General features: G+C 40.7%; 1 protein-coding gene across 2 annotated transcripts in view; it reads right to left on the minus strand.

Moving 5' to 3' along the window:
• Window positions 1-11,559, minus strand: part of ASTN1 (astrotactin 1) — a 531,426-nt gene that overhangs the window by 245,274 nt on the left and 274,593 nt on the right. The gene's annotated exons all lie outside the window — the stretch shown is intronic.

Consider the following 11,559-nt stretch of genomic DNA (forward strand, 5'->3'; position numbering starts at 1 on the left):
TATATTCTCCTCTCTACCAGCCACCAGAATGAACACACTCATCAATCTTCACTGTCAATCAGAGGAATCTCACATTTACAAAACACCTGCTATGTGTGCTCTGTAAACACAAAGACCAAGAACTCTGTGATGGAAGGAACATTTTCTTTTTCATCTTAATTTCCACAGTGCCCAGCACACTGCAAGGTGTAATTCAGGTGATCAGTAAATGTTTAAAGACTGCATGAGTTAATTCATCAAATATTTCTAAGAATCTTGAAAATGAGGTTTAATTAACTCCTTTATGCTGATGAGAGAAATTGAGGCTTGCAAAATTTCACTGATTTGTTGACAGCTTTTAAGTGGTAGAGTTAAGATTTGAACCTACATCCATCTGACATCAAAGGTCTTTTTTGTTCCCTATAGCACAAGTACAATATTCAGAGGAGGCCATTTATACCTACTATGGTTTTATAGGAACTCTAAGTCTTAATTGTTTAAGTGAAAATGACTAATTAGCTTGAGTTGGCAAAACAATCCTGGATTTGTTTAAGAGCCTACTAGTTACTCCTTCTGTATACCAAGAGGTCCATCAATACTAAGAACTTGTGTGCAAAACTGCACATGTGTGGATATGCATTTTCCCAAGGCAGGGTTCCATACTACTCATTTGATGTACACATAAATCCAAGAACAATCAAGAATCACTGTTCTACATAATGCTGACCTTGAAGAAAATGGTTGCTGCTTTCTTACACTAATGATTCCTTATACAAGGCATGAAGCACTAAACTACTGAGACCATTTCCACCAAAGCAGTAGTTTTCACTCTTTTGTTGTCTGGTGATTGAATTTTTACCTAGTTGAAGAACCAGGTATGACTTCCTGAATTTTGTAAATTTGCCCTAAGGAAACAATGGATAGACAGCTTCTTTATCTCCTAAGGAAGAGATGCTTTAAAAGGATATAAAAATAGAACAAGAGCTTTGAGGGCAATTTTCTTTTTCCAAAGATAAAAACCCAATGGAAATCAAGAGAAGGGGCCTCACAGTTATGGGATAAGGCTTTAGAGGGTCTGAACAAGGGGTTTTTGGTTAGATCTTAGCTCAATGGTTCATTTTAAGACTGAATCATAAACTGCTGCCTACCAGGTAATCATCCCTCTCTTCCCTGACTCCTGCTCAGCTCAATATGATAGGGAGTGGAATGAAAATGAGTAACTTCTTAGTTTGTGAAGGATCTACAGAGAGTTTTAGATCAGTACTTGTTTTCCTGAAATGCAAAGCTAGGCTTGAACATGGGCTGGATCCACAATAGGCTCAAATTTACTAGTTTCAGTGGTACGGAGCTGTATCTGGAATGAGTCAGGGAACTTATGCATCAAATATAGAAAAACCCAGCTTGAAATTAGGTAGTAGCTAAGAAGATTTGTCAATAAAGTATGTAATTATGATAGAAATAAAAATAAAGAAGGTAACTACCAGAGAGGGAAAAGGAGGAAGTACTAGAGCCATTGGTTCCAAAGAATATATGAATACTAGACTGTAAGTTACAAAAGGGTAGGGACAAGGTTAGACTCTGGCCCCTGCCATGTGATCTGTTGTTGTTGTTATCTGTCATCTAATCAGTCCCCAACTAAGGGCAAACCTTTGCACAATGGGGTTAGATTATTGTGATCTATATGGTTTTAATTGGATGATTTTTGGAAGTAGATCACCAGGACCTTCTTCCTAGTCTACCTCAGTCTAGAAGCTCCACTAAACCTTATTTAGCATAATGGGAACATTCGAGCCTCGATTGAGGGGCAGATGGTGGCTGCACATCAAGTGCATTGGCTAGGAATAGAACCCAGGTCTCCCACATGGAAGGTGAAAATTCTATCATTGAACCATCACGTCCTTCTACATATGAACGCTGTTATTAGTTGCAGTTGAGTTGATTGCAACTCTTTGAGACCCCATGTGCGCAGAGTAGAACTGCTCCATAGGGCTTTCAAGGTTGTGACCTTTTAGAAGCAGATTGCCAGTTCTTTCTCCCAAGAAGCCTTTGGGTGGGTTCATACCACCAGCTTTTTGGGCAGTAGTCAAGTGCTTAACATTTATGCCACCCCAGGACTCCTTCCTCCCCATATCAACACACTGTCAATAAATACTTTTGAAGTGAAAAAGAAAGTGATTAATTAAAACATCTGCCCTGAATTCACAGATACTTCTGCACCCCAAGATAAAAGCAAAGCCAAATCCTTTGCATCAAGTTGATTCCAACTCATAGGGGCTCTATATAGCTAATCCAATTAGCATATTTTCCATAGAACACACTCACATAATTAATGTGCACACATATGTAATGCACATAGGAAAACCAACATTGCAAGGGGATTGCACATTTTGTAAGAAATCATATAATTAGCTGTATTTGTATGGTAATATACCAAAATATGATAATGGGCCAAAGATCCAGATATACTTCTCTCTCAGTGCAAGATACATTCTTGACAGTCCTTGTAGATATTTCAGTAGGTAGTAAGAAACAGGAAGTACTCTTGGGAGTGTGTCAACACCATTATTCTGATGTCAGCCTCGGCTGGACAGCGGGGCTAGAATTAAGGACTGGCAAAAAAGAGAATCCTCTTCCATATCTGATATCCAGTTACCATAAAACACGTAAAAATAAATGCAGGAACAACTCAGAGTTCAAGCAGAGCCTCATTTTCCTAATGATGGCAATGCCTATGAGTCGTATAGTGCATTTACCTTTCTCAAATTGCCTTCATAGCCATTATCTCCTTATGAGGCTTCCATCATTCATTACTATGTGGGGACACACTGCAGACAGCAGATAAAGCTCTTCTCCGTATAATGACATATGTGGCTCAAAGTCAGAGAAACACAGATATTTGAAAACCTTTCAGGCTAGAGTTTGAAGATATCCAAAATTTGCCCCTGAAGTGATCCTCATTTCCAGATCCTACCAAACTTCCCTCTTCTATATTCTTCCTCAAAACCAGTTCGGCCATTTACGTTGAAAGGAGTTAGGAGATGATGAGGAAAGTTGCTATGGCAACCAACTGCTAAATCTTGACTTTAAGAGGGGTTTCATGCAAGCACAGGCTCTGACTGTTAGCTGTGAATTTTAAAGACCCCACAAGGGTGTTGGATGCCCTCCTAAGCTTGAAGTGTTACAGTCTCTGCATCTGCTGTGACAGATGGCGGGGAACACATGACGCACCGACTCCGTAGTGATGTACATAGGAATCCAATGGAGAGACGTGTCACAGCCACAGAGAAGGGCCCAGCCAGGATGGAGTGAGCCTGCAAGAGGCGATCACAGGCAGGCGCACTCTCTGAGACTAGAAGTACACCAAGAGATGGCTGCTTCAGGGTCTAGAGCTGGATACACTTAATTTGTACTTAGCACCCTAAGGGCAAATGCCTGGGTACTTTATAGGATGGACTGCGCTTTCTATCATTCCCCATTCAAAAATGAAGGGCGGAGGCACAAATCTCATCCAAGGATTAATGAGAGCCCATCAAGTTAGGGCTCTTCAGACATGACTGGCTCTCCACCAGTTCTTCATGAGGTAAATGCATTCCCAGTTCCAAAGTCTGAAGTCACCTCTAGCCTGCAAATAACTATTAACTTTTATCAAATGGATTAGTGTGCTTTGTCTAAAAAGGGAAATCTTTGTAAGACATCTGGATTCAGGAAGTATATAATTATATGGTCTCCTTCTCCTGTGGAGACACCAGGCAAGAGGCAGGCTCAAGGTCAAACTGTCCTACCCAACTTTGGGAGGAGCAATAGAGGGAAACATGCCAAAAATACACACAAAGGAGCTTCATAAAGCTCTTGGGGGAAAAAATCTTACTATCTTTTAATTCCATTTGCCTATGAACTTTTTGAGGACTGCTCCTACTGAAGAAAAAAGAAACAAAAAAACTTCAATGGGGGCAGAAAAATGAGTTTGAAATGAATGAACAATCCAAGTTGTTGTTGTTGTTATGTGCCGTGGAGTCGGTTTGAACAATCCAAGTAGTGGAAACAAAATGGAAGATACACTATCCTGACAAATCGGGTTCAAAAATTAGGGAAGGTTACAGAAAAGCGGTTCACAGAAACTAAAGAGGAGCTGGGTTGACTTGAGTCTGGAAGCCTGGTCCAGTCACCCTCACCAGGTGTTATACATGGTTGGGTTTGGCCTATGGAAAGACCTGGGACCAAATGGATTTCAGTGAATATCTTGAATGGAGATTAAAACTTGATTCAGCTTTAAGTCTGTGCTCCTTGTAGATAGAGAAAAGATACCTATCTTGAAAAGGGCAATAGGGATTTGTGGCTGAGATTGATAGGGGATGGTAAATGAAACCACAGCTGCACAGATAGCAGAACAAAGGCCAGAAATTGAGTGGAGAGAAGTTGCTGAGACTAAGAACCAAGTAGTCTGTTTCTATCAAAACCAGAACAAACAAAACAAACAACTACAACAAAAATCCTTAAGAAATGAACCCTGAGCTGAATCCGGCCAGGGCACTAAAAGATAATGCTTTGCTGTTAGTTCAATTTGACCAGACACAGGCCCTGGACAGATCTGGGAGAAAGTGTCAGTGCGCAGGTCAGCAAAGGGCTTTGTCGGAGGGATGGAGCTCAGCACAGCATTTAGAAAGAGAGTAATTCTAGTCCTTCCAGAGTGCCTGAAAGCATGAGCAGTGGGAAGGTAGAATCCACAGTTATAATGAGTGTGGGTGTGGAGTCAGGCAGCCTGAATTTGAAGTCTGGTTCAGCCATTAATTAGACTATGGGCAGATGAGTTAACATCTCTGTAAAATGGGAATAAAAATACCACCTACTTTACAGGGTCATTGTGTAGACTCAAATTACATAATTGAAGAATAATGCAGTGATTGACACATAGTGCTGTATCAGTAAACCCTTGTTGTGAAGTGCCAAGTTGATTTCCACTCATAGCAATAGAATGATTGTCCTGCACCATCCGTACAATGATTGCTATGCTTGAGCCTATTGTTCCTGCCTGCCACTGTGTCAATCTATCTCATTGAAGCTCCTGCTCTTCTTTGCTGACCCTCTACTTTACCAAGCATGATAGTCTTCTTCAAGAACTGGCCCCTTCTGATGACATGTCCAAAGTACATTCTCCATTCTAAGAAGCATAATGCTTAGCATTCTGTCTGTACTTCTTCAAGACAGGTTTGTTCATTCTTCGGGCAGTCCATGAATCTTTCAATATTCTTCAATAACAAGTCATCAATTCTTCATTGGTTTTACTTATTCACTGTCCAGATTTTGCACGCATATGAGATGACTGAAAATATCATGACTAGAGTCAGGTGCACATTATTCCTAATGTGACATCTTGGCTTTTTACACTTTAAAGAGGTCTTTTGCAGCAGATTTTCACAACACAATAAACACTGCCTATAATTATATTTTTGCAGCAAACAATTCCCCACCCCTATGTGTTCCCTCACTTGGAAGGGCAGATGTGGAAATGGAACCCAATGTTTAATGAAGTAGGCTAACCTGGGAACCTAACTCACATGCATCCCACGTCTCCACAAAACCTAATATTAGGGACACATGTCAAAAGTGAGGACTGATAGAACCGCTCTTCTCTAAGGAGAGATAATGTAACAGGTTAAGAAGTACACAGCAGGAGACCGGAAACAGCTGGCAGCCCTCAGAGAGTAGTTCTACATTTACCAGGGAGGCCTCAAAATAAAGTCAGGAAACATGGAACTTGATGATTACAGTAACAGCTAACAATTGCTAGTGTTCACTATTTGCCAATATTGAGCTAATAGTAATTATGTACATTATGTCTCTCCCATATAATATATTGCTAGTATGTAAATGTAGTAGGAAGCTAGCTAGAATAGAACACAGAGCAGCCAGCTTCCTCCAGCTCCAATTCCTCTCCAGATTCCCAGCACATCTTGAGAGGGTCCATGTAGCCACCCTGAACATTGGGGAAGGACATGAAGAGGAAACACCAATATGCTTATTTGTTCTCTCCTTGCTCTTGATCTTTTTCTCTGTCCCTAGTGTATTGGTTTCTTCTTGTCGTGGTAACAAATTGCCACAAATCTATTGGCTTAAAACAAAATACATTAATTATCTTATGTTTCTGTAGGTCAAAAGACCTCACTGGGCTAAAATCAAGGAGACTTTCTGGAGGCTGTAGAGAAGAATCTGTTCCTTGCCTTCCTTAGCTTTTAGAGGCCAGCCACATGCTCTGACTGATGGTTCCTTTCCTCCATCTTCAAAGCCAGTAGGTAGAATCTTTCTCATACTGTATCACTCTGACCTTCTAATCCCCTCTCTTCTACTTTTACGGCCCCTGAGATTATACTGATGGTGCATAAGGATACTGTGCTCAGTTGCTAACCAAAATGATGGAGGGTTGAGTGTACGCAGAGGCACCTTGGAAGAAAGGTGATCTACTTCTGAAAAACCAGTCACCGAAAATCCTATGAAGTACAGTTCTACTCTGACATACATGGGATCTCCATGAGTTGACATCAACTTGATGATACTGGGTTATTAATTATCTTCAATTAATCTAGGATAATCTCCCTGTTTTAAGGCCAGTGGATTAGCAACTTTAATTCCATTTGCAATTCCAATTCACCTTTTCTTTTTAATGTTTTATTATGTGAATTATGTGATAGTTTACATGAGAGAACTTAGTTTTACATCCAATTCACCTTTGTCATGTAAGAATATACTCCCAGGTGCTGGGAATTAGGATGTGGTCATCTTTTGGGGGGGGGGGGGGGGAGGGGGCATTATACTGCATCCCATAGCTTATATTCAGAACCAGTGTGCAGGTGAAAGATAGACACATGCTTAGCCTTGGGGCATTCTTTGGAAAGATGCCTGGGGGGTGCTCCAGGCACCAGAGGCTGCTCCTTTTCAGTGACTGAACATCTGTGAATGTATGTGTGTGTGTGAATGTATGCACGTGCACTTGCACAGTTGCACATATCCATATGGGCAGAACCCTCAGCATGGCTGGGAAAGCACATGTCCCAACACTATGACATTTCCAAGTGAGCTAGCTGGAGGATTGCAAAAATAACGTTGACTTGACTTTCAGCCAATTCCCACACTCAGCTCTTTGGAGCAACACTCTAGGATGGAATGTGGGAGGCGATAACGTTTCTTACTGATGAGCGTGTGGGATGACCACATCATCCCGTGTGCAGAGAGGAGCAGAGACGTGGGGGGTTTTCCAATTCCAGCTTTTATGAAAGTAAGAGTCTTTGCAGCATCCTTTTTCAGTTGCTATCCAAAAGGAAGATGTTGCACCTTAGTTCTGTTGTGGGGTTTGGATTCTTATTTTTAGTTTCCTTCCGTGACTTTCTGGTTGGAAATTCATTAGTTGTCACGGATACAGGGAAACCACTAGCAGGAGCTGGGCTTCCAAAAGTCATTTTTAACTAATATTAGAAATTAGACATCTGGAAGGAACTGAAGGGTTAATGGGAGAGCTTCACTGAAGACAAGCAGCTTCCTCAGTTTTGGGCACATGGATCAGACAGATGCTCAATGTTGATTCTTGCTTTAGATGATTTTGAATGTCAAATACGTTGGATCTGATAAAACTGGAGACATTATAATTCTTTATAATTCTACCTCTGCCCTGATGTTATGATGGATAAAACACAGACTGTGTCTTCTATAACCATGGAACTTTAGGCAAGTCATAGAAGACAGTAGAGTGGTCAAGCATTGATGTAAATGAAGGTGGTCTAGCAAAGAAAATAGTTTACATTAGACTAGAGACCTGAAAGTTGATGGTCTGAACCCATCTGATGGTTCCATGGAGGAAAGGCCTAGTAATCTGCTTTTGTTAAGATTATCATCCAGAAAACCCTGAGAATCAGTTCTACTCCATAGCCCATGCAGTCACCATGAGTCAGAATCAACTGGAGGGCAATGGATTTGTTTTTGTGTGTTTTGCTTGGTCCCACTTATCTCTAAGACACTCCCGCAGCTTAAAAAAAAAATCAACTCCCTCTTTCCAGGTGTAATTAAAGTTGCATCATGCGCTTTGAACCTCAGTGGAAGCATCCAAGACCCTCTGGAGATCATTCTTTTCTCAGCATTGAATTAACAAGTGAGATTGTTCCAAATCCTCCTCATTCAAACCATCTGGAGAACTGGAAGACCAGAGACTGATTCAGTGGCATGGAGAGGCCCCACCTCTGAGACAAGCTCTTTTTTCTCTTTTTCCTCCGAACACTGGCTTTTGGGCATGGTGTATAGCCCATCTGTTTGGTTTGGTGTTTGCCTGACAGCGTGGGAGGAGCAGCAAGCAAGCACAGTCTTAGACATCAGATGTTTAAAATGATGTACTTCTCCTCCATATGGAAGCTTAGAATCTCTGTGATGGGCCCACGTAAAAACAACTTTTAGACATAAGAAGGTGAACTGTACGCACTGCAGTTACCAATTTCTCCCCAGAAGAGAAGCATTAATGATTATACAGAAGTAGAGGCTGGGTCTCTTAGACTTAATCTCTAGCACGATCTCTCTACTGCAGTATCTGAAGATATGTGTGCATGTCGGTGGTTGGAGGATGGTGGCAGATGTAAATAATATACAGGGAGTTTGAAAAGTTGGCTCCCGTTATGAATTGGATTGTGTTCCCACAAAAAAATGCATTGAAGTTCTAAACCTTGGTATCTATGAATATGAGTTTGTTGGAAAAGAGGTTCTTTAAAAATGTCCTCAGGTAAGTTAATGTGAAGTCATAATGCAGAATGATGAATCCTAACTCAGTCTGATCACATCCTTTTAAAAAAGGAGAAGAGACACAGAGAGACACATAGAGGAAGGATAGACAGCAGGTAAAGATGCATAAGTACTCCAAGGAAAGTCTGGGGCACCACAAGCTGGTAGAGATAAGAAAGCGTCTTCCCCTTGAGACTTCAGAGGATAAAGAGGAGGATCAGCAAAACAGAAGAAGCCCTCCAATGAGTTGAATTGACATAGTGTTAGCAACAATGAACTAAAGCATAACAATAGTGTGGATGGTTAGGACTGGCCAGTGTTTTGGTCTGTTATACAAAAGGTTGCTATGAGTCGGACCCAACTGGTGCCTAAGAACTTAAAAACACCAAGTTTCTATTCTTATAAGCTTAGCTATCCAACTTATGGTACATTGTCAAGGCAGCCCTAGGAAGTTAATATAACCTCAAATACAGCAACATTTTGCTTCAGGGGTCTTAGATATCATCTCATTCTCTTTCTTTGTTCTAAGACATCATTCTTCCTCTATGAACAATCTATCTATGTTACTCAATCTCCTTGCAACACATCTTTATGTACTGTAGCTGGACCCTTCTATAATGAAAGTAAAAAGAAAAACGTGTGATGAGGGATCCACACTTATTTGTATGTTGTAGCTCAAGGAAGCATGAGAGCATTCTAATGCATGCCAGGACTGCATTTGGGCCCTAAGTCACACACCCCCAGACCCAGCTGATAGTATAAGAACCTTAAAATCGTACATATCCTTTGGCCTAGGAATCTTTCTTCTAAGACTGTATTCAAAGAGAACAACTTCAAATGTTCCTTATATTTAGGGAGGTGGGGCTTGATGGCGGCTAGGGTGGAGGTGCAGTGAAGTTTGCCCTCAGCAATAACACAGAATACCAGGCAAAGCAGATCCAGGGCAGAGCTCCAAAACTCGGAACCACAGAGATAGGAATATTTTAAAAGTTTGAAGGCTGATAGCTTGTGGAAACTGGAGGTGAAGTAAAAAATCATGTATTTTTGAATCTGCTGGGCTGGGCTCGAAGGCCCGGAACAGACATCTTGGGTGAGACCAAACGGAAAGACCAAGTAGGGAGAGCAGAAACACCACAGAAAAACACCGTGGGAACCTTGGGCAAAGGTGGACAATACACTTTGTCAGTTTTGCTTTATTCTGATTTTCTTTCTTTTCTTTTCTTTTTTTTTTTTGGTATCTGGTCATTGGCATGCCCACTGTTTGCCCACCTTCATTCTGGTGAGCTCAGGGAGAACATGAGCAAGTGGACACCCCCAGCCTCACCACTGGTGGGTTCTTTTGCCACGCATGCGCACTGATACTCAGCCAAGAGCAGGGTCTGAACATTTTTTATTTGTTGGTTTCTTGTTCTGTTTTTTTAATATGAGAAAGGTCAGGACAGGGCTGTAGAGAGGGAAAGAGAGTTTAAAAACAAAACAGGCCAAAAATTAAATTACAGTCTGAGGTTTAGCATAACAACTAACACTGGCATCTTGAAATTTCTCAGGCAGCTTTGAAAGCAAGAAGCTGAAGAAAAGACAATAAAGTCATACTTATATTAGGCTACATATATATTTTTTTTCTTTTTCCTCTGTCCCTCCTCTCCCTTTTCTGTGATTAGAGACTGTAGTATTCAGTCTAGTTTTTGTGATTACTGCTTTTTTTTTCTTTCTTTCTTTCTTTCTTTTTTTTTGCTGGTGCTGTTTTGCTGTTATATGCCCCCCTTCTGCATTTGGAGGACTCTTTGTCTCCCTATATTATACAAGAAGAGTCAGCAACTGCTGCCATATAGCCAAGCTACAGTCACACTATATAAAATGTCAAAACCCAGACAAGAACCAATATCAACTGCCATATACCAGGGAAACAGACAACATTTGTGAAAGTTACTCTGAGTTAAGCAATAAGAAGACTGAAAAGGGAAGCCCAAATCCTGATCACACCTTCCTGGAAGCAATCAGAAAGCATAAAAAATACCAAAACACATACTCAACTAAGTATTAAGGCCACAGATAAACACTAAACCTGTACAAGAAGCAAAAGCAGATGACCATATCAGCACATGTCCAGAAACAAGATAAAATGTCTGAGACAAATGACCTAGAGGTTGACCTGGCATGCATTCAAGAAGGAGGGCAGGGCTTGGAAATGCCTGAGAAGGAATTCAGAAAAATGATTATAAAATGTTTCAAAACACTTTACAATGGAGTTGAGAAAAATAAGGAAGAAGTCAGGAAACTGCTACAGGAACAATCAAATAAGATAGATACAGCATTAGAAACAATTCAAAACCTACAGAAAGAAGTCCAAACGATCAATAACAGAATATCAGAAATAGACAATACTCTGAAAGAGCAGAGGAGTAAAATAGACAAAATGGAAGGCAGAACTAGTGAGCTGGAAGACAAATCTCTCATTACCACTAAGCCAGAAGAACAAACACAAAAAAGGATAAAAATATCTAAAGAAGGTCTAAGATTCATGATGGACAACATCAAGAGGAATAACGTAAGAATTATCGGCATTCCAGAACAAGAAGAATCACACAAGTCCACAGAGGAAATAGTTAAAGAACTTTTGGAAGAAAACTTCTCTAATATCCAGAAAAGTGAAGAGATAAACACTCAAGAAGCTCAACGAACCCCAGGAAGGATAGACCCCAAAAGAAAATCACCAAGACATCTCATAATCAAGCTCTCCAAAATCGAAGATAAGGAGACACTTCTGAAAGCAGCCAGGGAAAACAGAAGTGTCACATACAAAGGCAAGCAAGTGAGATTAAGCTC

This window comes from Chrysochloris asiatica, unplaced genomic scaffold, assembly GCF_000296735.1.
Source record: "Chrysochloris asiatica unplaced genomic scaffold, ChrAsi1.0 scaffold00100, whole genome shotgun sequence".
In the NCBI taxonomy this organism is placed as follows: domain Eukaryota; kingdom Metazoa; phylum Chordata; class Mammalia; order Afrosoricida; family Chrysochloridae; genus Chrysochloris; species Chrysochloris asiatica.